Here is a 12718-nt window from a genome sequence, read left to right as displayed (position 1 = left end):
TGTGCAGCCTTAGGCACCCCCCACCCCCACCCTTCTGAATACAGGGAAAATGTTGGTCTTTGGGGGGGATATTAAGCAACAAAATAGATGCCTTAAGCTCTGCAGATCCTTTAGGCACCAATTTCATCGTCAAGCTTCTGGACTCTCCTCCCACCCCCCAGTGCCTTGCTCCCACCCATTATTGAGTGAGACCCTTGAAATATGGCATAGAACAGTGTTTTTCAAACTTGGCAGCTTGAAAATGTGTGGATTTCAACTCCCAGAATTCCCAGCCAAGGAATTCTGAGACTTGAAGTCCACATATCTTAAAGTTGCCAAGTTTGAAAAACATTGGCATAGAGCCTGGTGTGGCCTTCAAGCCAATGGCTTGCACAATCTTTCTACAGGGAAGTTTCTTATCACTAGAAGTTATTTTTAGTAGAAATCACAAGTAATAAGCATGGCTTGCAAAACGATGGACTTTGTAAGATGTTACCTCTGCCATCCCAGCAGACCTCACCCATCAGACATCCAACTCAGAGAATATGAGTGATTTTTCCCTACAAAATCCCTGGCAAACTACTAATGGCAGCCTGACAGCCCCCAAATGAAGCAAGCTACATTAAATAAGGTTACTGGATTGCATTCTGCAGACACAGGGAGTGCGAAGTAGTAATGCTTTGGAACCTTGACCACCACAGTACAGGCTCAAACCTGAGCTTGAATCCATGTCCAGTCCTCTTTGAACGTTATTGGTTGCCACCATTGCTTAAAATCCGTCTGCTGGTGCTTCACCTTCTTGGTGAACCAGGAGAGGCTGCTTGGGAAAAACCCTATCAAGCAGTTTTGTAGCCTCTATGACTCAGAGGTGACTAAGTGCCAGACTGACTGTTGGGAAATCCCCCCAATGCCCAATAGAAACCAGCTGAATCCAGAAACTGCCTGGGGTAGATCATCTTGGTGAGTCCAATCTCCCTATGGAGGGCAGTGTTGGCCATGAGTCTCAAAATGACTTGATAGTGAAGGAATAATGCTAATATAATTTACCCTCAGGTCACATACTAATTACCCTAGATGGAGGTGATACACTCCACCTAGTCCTGTTAGATTTCTCAACAATATTTTTTGGACCACCTGCAAGGCTCAGGGATCAAGGGCATTGTTCTGAAGGGGTTCTACGCCTCCTTGAATAGACAATTCCAGGTGGTAGGGAGAAATCTAATTCTTGGCCACTTCAGTGTGGGATACCTCAACATTCAGTCCTGTCCCTTTAACATCTCCATGAAGCCACCAGAAGAGATCATCCATCAGTTTGAGCTGAGGTATCATTGGTATGCTGTTTATATCCAGTTATATCTCCACTGGAGCAGAAGTCTTGACCTGGTGCCTAGAGGCTGAGGGATTGGATGTAGTGGAACAGATTCAGACTGTCAGCAAGGCAAATAGTTGGTAATACAGAGGGCCTCAGATGCCATTAATGTTCCATCTATTGGTCTTGACAGGCTGTACTTCCTCTGAAGGACAGAGCACAACCTGGGTCTTTTCCTAGAGTCACAGCTCCTGCTAAAGCAGCTGGTGGAAGTTGTAGCTAGAAGCACCTTCAGCCAGTTTTGGCTGGTCCTCCAGTTGTGACTTCTCTTGGATCATAAGGTACTGAAGTCAGTGACTCATGCCCCTGTCAGCTACAGCTGCTTGCCTGATTGATGCTACCTCATTCAGCAGAGTAGCATCTATACTCTGAGAAGTGTGTTAGTTTCCATTAGGTTTCCATGCTCAGTGGATTGCTGCCCCAAATGTGCTGGCTGTGAGGGAATGCTGAAGATATCACTCCCACCCCGAGAGATCAGGGGAAGTGGGCTCAGAGACGGGACTTTTGGAAGTAATTGTTTGAGATTAGGATGTTTCCTCCTCCCATTATGAAAAGCTATCAAAACAGTGCTCTTTGGCAGGCCATTTGGTAAGGAGAACCTCAAGGAGGTAGACTGCAGTGGTGGGATTTTAACTGTGGTTATAACTAATTGTTATGTTTTATAATTGAAAGCTGCCTACGGTCTTGTAAGTATGCAAATAACTGTATAAACAAACATTTAAGCCTCTTTTAAAAAAGGGAGGAGGTAGCTACCTAAAAGGCTGTTTGTTTGCCGGATAAATTGTTCACAAATGAAAAACATAAGCTAAAAACGAATGCAGCCACCACTAAAGACAGTAAGAATCCATCTTGGTTTGTGAATCCAAACAAAGAACAAGATGCTATCCATAAAAACAAAACAAAACATATTTTAACTTTTAAAAATTACAAGGTCCTTAGTTGCAGTTAAAAAGTTGAATAAATTTAACCAATTCATCTTAAATAAAACCTAATTACTAAAAGAAGTGTCCCAATTAAAATGACCTTCCTTTCTTTCTCAAAATATTTCAAATACAAGTATTTATAAAATATGCACTGTGTAAGAGGTATTCTCTTCCTCTGATATACAAAAAGAGTATTTAAGATAATGACCCCAGCAACATTGGCAAAAGATTTAAATTATTGTTTTCAATTGCAAATGAGCAAATTTATAAACATTTAATCATTGAATTGATTATTGTATTGATTAAGAAAGAAATACCATATTTCTTGGAAGGCAGGCTGATTAATTGGTGGAATGACCAATTTCCTTTTGTGCTTGCAGTAAAAGTTTATTCATAGAGACCATCTCTGTATGGCAGTATAAAGCTCTCTTTGGGGGTGGGGTCTCACCAATAACTGTATTACAACAGAACAGTTTGGAGAAATGTTGAGGGTGGTCAAGAAATCATAGAAACTGATGTCCCTTTATTTTCCCAAAATTCATGTAAATGGACCTAAAACCTATGCCAACCTTTTCTTTTGAAAACTAGAGAAGAAATGGTTTCAGCTATCCTGTTGGAATAGCATGAGTGAGTCACTACAAAACTGTCACCCCAGAATACAGGATGGTTCAATTAGATTTCTTTAATTAGGGAACAGGCCTATTTAACTATACATAAGATATAAAAGGAATTTTTAGACAGATCAATCTGTCTCCTAACATTTCTGAATCCATTTAAAGTTCACTCTCAATTTAATCAGGCTGTTTTGATCATTTTCCTGGTACTAGGTTGGTAAGGGGATATATCTCTTTACATGTTGCCAGCCAATCAGCACTTGTCCTTTCTAACCAATATCTTGGTTGGCCGATCGATGCTCACATGCCAGCTAGCTAGTCCCATCATTACACCTGTCTTGAAAAAAACATTCCTCACTCTCTTCATAAATAGCAACAACTTTCCTATAGCTTCTATATTCACCAAAGTTGCAGGCCTCCAGTACTAAGGATGCTAGCATAGTCAACATAAACCATAGTGAGTATATTCTTCTTCAATGGTAGACAGAACTGTTGAGATGAAAAGTAATATTACATTCCCATTTCAGGGCTAGCAATGGCTCTTGTAAACAGCCAAGAATTGCACAACAGTAACAATCTCATTTGATCAGCAGTAGTCTCATCTTGTGTCAGATCTGGACCTGAACCTCCATCTGGAATTTATCTTGGAACAGGAATATCAGAACGATAAAGATAATGATGATGATCTATCAGATAGTAGATGGATCTGCCACTTCATAAATTTTAAATGAAAATTTTAATAAGGGAATTCTTTGGGAAAATTTTTGGTTTTGCCCATTTTCTGGGAACTTCCCTGAAAGGGGTTTCCTGTCTAGAGATAAGGGAGATGAAATGAGATATTGAAATACAACATAATTCTCTGATATCTTTGCAGTGGATTGAGGTGACAGAAGAGTAGAGTTCTTCAGAGAATGCATGGGAAAAATTAGATTTTGGAGAGTCCAAATAAATTCCTATGTCTTTAAACAAGTTCAAATATGTAAGTTTTAATTGCCTTCAGCCCACCTCCTTGATGAGTAGAACAATCAACTTTCAACTTTTTTATTGAAACTAATACTGACAGGCTGTTGAATTTCTTCTGTAATGTTATATTTTTATCTGCAGGCCTGCTCAACCAAATTTTTAGGAGAGGAAACCTGACATGTATTAAGAAGGCTGGCAAAGTGAACTACCTCTGGTTTGATGAGATGCAAATATATTCATTACCGCAGTGGTAGAAGCAGCTGATACCTATTATTTAATGAATTTTTAAGAATTCAAACCTATTAAGCAGTCATCCCTTTAATGTGATTAACATTTAATATAATATGTAGGCCTTGGGTTTCTGCTCTTACTCAAAAGATATTTCCAATTTTCCATGTTTTTCCAGGTGTGAATATGGAGGAGCTGACTTCCTCCGCACAGAAACTGGCTGTGTTTGCAAATCTGCTTGGTTGTGATTAGCTGAATGGTTTACTGAATTAACCCAACTGCCTGAATTTGCACAATACACTGAACTATAAGCTGATAAACCATAATTTAACCTAGTGATTTGTACAAACCCAGGGAGCATCTAAAGGTCTAGGCAACTCTTTTCCAGCCTAGTGCCCTCTCTACCTGTTAGAGAACAACTCCCATCACCACCAGCCATCACCACCAGTGCCCATCCCTGTGGGTGATGACAGAACTTATATTTCAACATAGTGTGGATACCAAGTTGGGAAAGGCAGGCCTGGTGCAGGAAAGGTGTGAAAGTCCAGCTTAGGATATGTTGCAGTGATTTTATTTTAAGACATAACAAGTATAAAAATAAGTATAAAACAAGTATAAATGAAACAATTAAAACTATCCTAAGCTATAATAATAGAACATTAAAAGAACACCAGAATATAACAATTATAATAGAATAGTATAATATTCAAACTCAGTGAAAAACAAAATTAAGACAGCAATTCATGGCTTAAACATCTTTCTAGACAGCATGGACGGATGGACAATATTTTCTGCCTCCAAGGGCAATACAAGATGCCCATCTTTGCCAGCACATGTTCATCCCTATCTCTCATCCACATACTAAATCCACATTTTCCTTCAAATACTATACAGCCAAAAGCCTCCCTCACATAAACTGTTATCATAATTTATTTGTGGGTGCAAATCCATAACTTGAATTGAGTTCCTAGTCAAATCATACAACAATAAAATATTTCATAGTCCGTTCATGCTGGCTAAAACAGTTGGCAGCTTTTACTTCTAGTTTACTTATATGGGGAGGGCTGACGAGACATTTTATTGCCTAAAAGTGACAGATTAAAGGGTGTCCCTTCCCCATGCCACATGCAGAAGCTGACTGCACTGGGGAGTAATATCATGGCAACTTCTACCATCCCTTAGGCAACAGTATAGTTTGAGAGGGCCAGAATGGGCCACTTGGCATGCTCTGACCTTTTACCCACTAGACAGAATCTCCCCCTCTGAGGACCTAGGACAGTGTTGTCCAAACCTGGCCACTTTAAGATGAGTGGACTTCAACTCCCAGAATTCCCCAGCCAGCCATGGGAGTTGAAGTCCACTCATCTTAAAGTGGGCAAGTTTGGACAACACTGACCTAGGAGGACCAGACTTCTACCATCCCTGTGTGCTATGATTTGTAACTGCAGAGAAGGATATTCTCCAGACTCTCACTGGTGAACGCCAGCAGCAGACAGATTGCTAATCTGCGTCTTGGTTTATAATATAAGGTAAATAGTTATGGACCTAAAATTCAACAAAGAAAATCTTAACCTACGTTTCCCCCTTAAAACAAAATATATTCAATACAGCGCTGTTTTCTCTTGTGCTTTTATTTGAGATTGGCCATTGTAAATAAATACAATGTGTGTTAAATATAATGAATTTATATTTTTTAATCTTTACCTGTCCATTCTATGACAATCATTTTGGAAAGACACCATTAAAATGTCAGCATCCTTGAAGTGAAGAGAGAGGAGAGTCACTTTATTTTAAAATACACTACACATTCATAAAAACACAAGTTAACCTCCTTGCCCATTCATTTTTTATGAAAGTCCCAAATCTCGGAAATTATAGCTGATAATTAGAAGATGCAGCCATGACACCGCAGTTGTTTTAGATGCAAGTAAAGAGGAAAAACTCTGAATCAAGTTTTAGTTTTTAGTCTAATTATATTTGCTACAGGGTTTTTTTTATGGCTGGTTCCTGTTCTTCCTCCAGTTCAAAAATAGTTTATATGTGGAACACAGCCAAACTGATAAAGTAAGCAAGCCTGTAAGTTAGAATTACCACTTAGATGTTTGCTTATAAGAAGCTCAAGTACAATGGGAAAACATTTAAATGAAGCAACCATAACTATCGGTTCTCCACTCAGCACCATATTAAGTTAACAGCACATTGCGTAAGAAGGGCCTGCGCAACTGAACTAAATCCCATGGCTGGTCATTTCAATTCGTTGCAGATATATTGCCACTATTCACAGGGAAATGGGAGGCACTAAACATGCCAATCGGATTTATGATACACTTTGAATATAGTTTCTTTATGATGGCTTGTGTTTTAAGCATTCTGATTTAAGGGGTCCTGGACAATACATTTATCCCTTTTATACAGACCTAAGCAGACCAGCTGAATTCCTATTTTAAAAAGTGGGCATGTGGCCAAAAGGGACCTTCTGCTTACTAGGAAAGGAATTTGCCTCTCTTGGTTTATGGGGGGGGGGGGAATCCATGTGTACTCTCATTTTAGGAAAACTATTTTGGGAAAGAATATGTTTTTACAGTTTTCCAACAAAGAGAGAGTGAAAAACTGTCTAATACCAGAAAATAAGAGATACACCTGTGCCTATATTTAACATTTACATCTTTTAAAACAGTGAAAATATTCTCACACATTCCCAAAGGCATACATATAAAATATGAATATTCATTCAAAGCAACTGTTGGTTTTATCTGGTCCACAGCTGGTGGAATCCCTTTCATTCCAGTTAATGCATACATTCCCCAAAGCCATCATAAGAAGGTCTGAGGAATGCTGAGAAAACATTCAAAAGCCATTCTCTTGATTTTGGCATTCTATGTGGGATTTCTAAAGGTATCCAACTATCCTCTAGAGGAAAAGAGGATGAAGTGCAATTGCTTCTTATTCTCCTTCTCCTTCCATTTGTACTACTGCAACAAAAATTCATGTAAGTCATGTTTGGTTAATTTGTGCATATCTAATGCATATGTATATATAGTTGTAGAAACTTGTCTTACCTTCTAAAATTCAGTGGAAAGACATTTCATAAAAATTAGTTTTTATATTTCTTCTCTTGAAAAATAATCTTGTAAATGTCTACAGAGAAGACAGATTTTCAATCAGTGCTATTCCCAGGCAAGTGCAATGAATTTATTTATTTGACCCATATCATACCTTTCCTATAGATGCTGAAGGCTGCTCCAGACTCTTCTGCTTTTTTCTGCAACAATCCTACAAAATAGGTTGGGTAGAAAAATACTGACCAGCCCTAAGTTTAGTGAGTCTCTATTCTTGAGAGGTCTCTTGAATGTGGGTCTTCACAGCCCAGCACCTAAATTCCTAAATTCTGTATCTAATACAGTGGTACCTCGGGTCACGAACTTAATTCGTTCCGCGACTCTGGTCGCAACCTGAATTGGTCGCGACCCGAATCAAATTTTCCCATAAGGTTCAATGTAAATACGGTTAATCCGTTCTGACCCCTACGAATTTGGTCGCCAACCGATTTTGGTCACGACCTGAATCAAATTTTCCCATAAGGTTCAATGTAAATACGGTTAATCTGTTCTGAACCATATCTATTTTTTTTTAAACCACAAAAATATGACACAAAGTACAGTACAGTACAGTATGAAGAGAGAGAACACTAACCTTGCTTGAGGCGTGGAGGACAGGAAGGCGGGTGGGGAGGCGGTTATTGTTTGGAGGGAGAGTCCCCCTCCCTACAAGAAGCCACGACCACGTGTCAGCAGGGAAAATGGCCACGGATCCTGTTCGTCACCCGATGTGGAGTTCGCGAAAGGAAGCAAAATTTTGCAAACGGTGCTGTTCGTGACCCGAATTGGTCATGAACAGAAGCGTTCGTGACCCGAGGTACCACTGTACAGGCAATCAGTGTAAATATGATTCCATCACTGTATACATCATTATACAATTTAACTTCTGTCATAGATTCCATCAAATAAGAAAGCCTCTCAGGTGCCTTTGAAGTGGCCAAAACATCTGACCTATACTGAGCTGTTAAAACATGCTTAAATTAAAAATACTACCTCTGTTGCAAACTAGGAAGACCTAGTTCAATTTGAAGTTGTGAAAAATCCTTAAAATAATTGTCACGTAATAACTGATTTAGAGCTACTATCCCAGCTTACAAGTTCATTGACCAATATGATCATATGAACTTTGGTACCTTTCTAGAATAGAATTTTAATATACATCAGTAGATTTAAGGGGAAATCCTCAGTGTTAAATATGTTAATGCGATGTTGAATTATATACCAAAACTTTGGAATCTGACTATCTATGATGAATTATGGTTGTACTGGGCATGGGGAGTGGCCAAAATAATTGCACTGAGAAATTGGAAAAGTGATATTATTCCAGACATTAAGTTTGGCTCTTGGAAATGTGGTATTATTAGGTAAAATTTTCTTTTTTTAACCTTTTGTTTCTGATTATACTATAGTATTATATGGTATTTTTTTGTAAACCCATGACTGTAAGTTTAACACTAAAGGGTATTGTAATTTGTTACATTTTGTTAAGGTCTTTAAGTTTAGGGAGGAGGTCCTTTTTTTTTTCCTTTTTTTTTCTTATCTTTTTTTCATTGTTTAGTTAAATTTTGTAATTGTTCAGTGTTTTGGTATTTTGTTTATATTTTGTAAACTTCTACAAATAAAGAATAAAGTTTTGGGGAAAACATTTCATTATTCAATTGTTCTCCATTTGATAATATAACATATTATGACTGTTTCTAGCATCACTTTATAACATAACAAAATTAGTATAGGGTCCATTTCATTTGTATTTCTTCTGATTGTAATCTGCTGTGGCTCGAATTCAGTCTCACCGCATAAGAAGCAACTTCAGTCGTCATTGTCCACTCTATATCTTGCCCCGAAAAGATCTCTTCCTTGCCCCGTTAACTTTACCTTTACCTCCAGAGCTCCACTGACGCAAACAGTTACGAAATAGATAAGGATCTGGGGTGCTGTACGTGACTATTGCATAGGTTTCAGTGAAAATATTCATTAAATTATCTGAATTTTGGAAAATGCATTAAAAATGATTCCTTATTCATTTAATTTCCAAAGCTGTTTCATAGGTAATGGAACTTACATGTTAAGGCTACAAAGTAGGAAGAGAAAAACAAGTAAATGAAAGCTTGATACCTGGCAACTAAATACAAAATGTTTCAAATATTACAACAGCTCTACGTTCTTTACTCTAACGCAGCTTAACATAATCCATAATTCATTCCATAAAGCCGTATTTCAGGAAAATATTCCAAGTTGAGGGTTTCCAATGATCCATGTGAAATAAAATGGTTTGGTTTTGTACCTTTAATAGAAGTTTCAAATAAAAAGAAAGCCAAGAGTAGGGTTCACAACGACAGCTTTAGAGCCTCAGCAGAGTCTTTATTAGCACATCTGGTTTAATACTGAACTAGTTTTTCACTGTTTTCTAGAGTAAAGTATCAAAGGTTTTCCTCAGATACCGGTTTCTAGACTGGAATAATATTATCCTTTTTTCTGTTTTAAAAAAATCAGCATAAATGTTAGACTGAAGATTCTGTTGCAGGACAGCACTAAAATGCTGCTTATTCAGTATGGGGGTTCCCAAAGAACTATGCCAGCTTAAGTGTAGAGTAGGGGTTCTGTCCACACCAGAAGTGTGGGGAGGAGAGGTGGCATGAGAGACACCTCCTTTGGTGCTAACAACTGACATCAGAAGTCCCCAGGGTCAACCTTCCCCCTTTTCCTGCCACCCCATCTTCTCCCTTCTCTCCCACTGCTTTACTTAGCATGGGGAAGAATGGGAGAAACATGTCTTCTGCTGTCAGTTCTCCGAGTCAAGAGAAGGCCCATTTTTCCTGCTTCTCCCAAGTAGCACGAAATATGGGGTTGAAGTTTCTCTGCACTGACAGCCCCATGGTAAAGCTAGCTATTCTCCTCAGATTCACTATGGGGCTGCTGGCTGCAGCTCTTCTCCAGCAACCCCATGGTGCTGATGGTGAAGCTGTGGACAACTTCACTGGAATCTGCTAACCAGTTCTGTAGCATCTCTATAGCAAACCTGCCCATGGTGAAGTTGCCCATGGCTTCACTACAGGACTTCTGTAACAGAACTGCAGCTGGTTCTCTGGCAGCCCTGCAGGGAAGCTAGGTGTTCAGCACCTCAGTTGTGGGAGAGAGAAGCATTTTATACTGGTAGCAAAATTCTGCACCAAAATCTTGGGGGGGGGGGGCGTTCAGCAGCACCAAACTGTGGAGAGTACTGTAAACCACTGGACACTTTTTAAACACATTCAGAAGTCAAAAAGCACTTTTGAAGTGGAGCAAGGAAAACAAGTGGAAGCTGCCTTTGCAGTAGCCAGAGCCAGGTTGAAGATGAGTTCATGGTTGCAGGTCCTCAACATAAAAGGGCATCCTCATGAAGTGGTGTGTATGCAGGATATGTGGCTGAGCCCCAAGGCTCCCAATACAAAGTACCTGGGATAGTAACCAAAAGCTCGCTGCTTGGGTCATCTTCTCTGCTCCCATCAATGTGTTTCATAGACAACTAGGGAAAGGCAAGGGGAGCAAGTCTTTTAACATCTCTTCCAGTTGACCAAATGGCTATCCTTTGCTTGCTTTTAACGTATCAGAGGCAACAAGTAATTCTTTTCATGTTTCCATTAAAAGTCCTGTTCAACCTTTTTGCTTTACTCTCCTTTGTTTTCCCACATCAATATCCAGAACATGGCCAGAACCTGCAAAAGAATGTAGGCTAGGAGTTAGATGAACAGAATGGCTACACTCCTGCACACACACACATACAAACACATAAACACACACAAACTACCCACATAGAGATGATTCAAATTTCCTCCTTCTCTTTTTGTACATATATATAAATGATAGCCTTTTTCTAAATTCACATTTCTCATGAATTTATACACACTATCACAGAGCAAGTTTTATTGTCTGGATAAAATACACTTCTCTCAAAATTCGTCTTAGCAAGTTGTGGAATGACCCAACAAAGATCTGGACATTTTATCAAATTCAATCAAATTTTGTCAGTTATTTTCTTTGCCCATATTGGCTTTTAACCTTCATGATTAAGTGCTCTGTATATCATATATTAGTATTTTTCCTTTTTTATAGTTATTCCTATACTGATAGTATATAATTTTTGTCTCTGATAGTTGTGAACATATTTAATAAATTGGAAAAAATCAAGTTGTTATAATTTGCAGTGGTTTCTGTATTTGTGTGTATGCATGCATGCATGCATGCATCCATCCATCCATCCATCCATCCATCTATCCATCCATCTTGACTCCTGTATTTGTAACCAACTCAATTAATCAGGTGCCCACAACTTTTGCTGAAAATGAATAGGGTAATAGGAGTGATTTGATGTTTATAATTATGAACTTTAATCTGAGCAACAGAGTGATCAGCAAAGAGAACACAAAATCTACTACATTTATGCAAGTTTGTCATCAAGGTGTATATAAAAATGGAGCCTTCAGGTGACAAAAAACAGAATTCCCATCGGATATTTGTTAAAGCAAGGTAGCAGATATGGTTTCTGCTATGACCAACAAGAAGAGTTCATTGAAAGGTATGTCTTATTTGTTATTCTTTTCCACATTTTTTCTTATTTTGAATAAGAGCAATTTTGTAAATAAATAACAATAGATTTTGGAGAACTCTCATGTAATATATATAGGATTATATTCAGTGGGGTTTACTCTTTGTTAAGTATTTCTAAGAATAAAGTCCTGCTTAAGATGATAAAATGCTTTTTCCATTCTACCTAAATACTAAAGTCTCATGTATGTTGGCGCTATATATTCCAGGACATTCAATGTGATTTACTCCCATGTGTGTGTCCGTAGAAGTGAAACCTGAGAATATTGTAATTAGCAGTAAAGTGGATGGACTCAGTTACAGTGACAATGGGTACACTGTTGGAAGACCTGAATAAACCAGGTTAGGGACAGATTGTCATGGAGAAAATCTATCTGTGTGATTGCTAAGAGTTGATACCAACTTCATGGCACATAAATAATCAATCAATGTGTATAGAGTTTAATTATGCTTAGCAAGAGCTGCATTCCATTCTCTGTACTTTAAAAGAGAAATGGAAACTTAGAGGCTCAACTAACTCCAATAAAGATACTATGCCCTTGCTGCAGTTTGGACATAACTAAACCATGGGTTCATTAATCCCACAAAAGGTTTTCCAAATCAAGGTCCAGGACCAGTTTCACAGAATAGGCATAATGCTGGATATTGAAAACACATGTTAGAGTACTACAATATCAGTCAATGTACAAAGTACTGAATTCAGAGCATGGAAAACTACCATGTACCTGGTCAGAATTGTTGTTGTAACCAATATTGTCTACTTTAACTGGCTATGGCTCTGCAGGGTGTAAGACTGAAATATTTCTTATTCCTTATATATGATTTATCTAATGGGAAGTGCAAAAGTCTGAATCTTGGGACTTCCTGTATGCCCAGCATTTGCTGCACCACTAGGCTGTAACTTTTCCCAAGAAATCAAACTTAGCTTCTGCCAATATAAAATGAATTCATTTGGTAAAT

At 38.4% G+C, this 12718-nt stretch overlaps 1 protein-coding gene across 38 annotated transcripts in view; it reads right to left on the bottom strand.

Annotated features, from left to right (window-relative positions):
• The window catches only part of LOC112540344 (uncharacterized), a 542784-nt gene that overhangs the window by 248843 nt on the left and 281223 nt on the right, over positions 1–12718 (bottom strand). For 35 of the 38 annotated variants that reach the window (XR_015793978.1, XR_015793973.1, XR_015793970.1 and 32 more), the window contains one exon: positions 4632–10869. The exons of the other annotated variants lie outside the window; for them this stretch is intronic. The gene's annotated coding sequence lies outside the window, so the exon portion shown is untranslated. Of the gene's footprint in view, positions 1–4631; positions 10870–12718 lie in introns of those variants that run through there. 38 annotated transcript variants of the gene reach the window in all.

Source organism: Python bivittatus, unplaced genomic scaffold (genome assembly GCF_059951505.1).
Source record: "Python bivittatus isolate LINGU-HERP-01145 unplaced genomic scaffold, Pbiv_v1 ctg000840_np1212, whole genome shotgun sequence".
NCBI lineage: Eukaryota > Metazoa > Chordata > Lepidosauria > Squamata > Pythonidae > Python > Python bivittatus.
The sequence above is the reverse complement of the archived record's forward strand: the minus strand, read 5'-3'. Positions and strand labels throughout refer to the sequence as shown.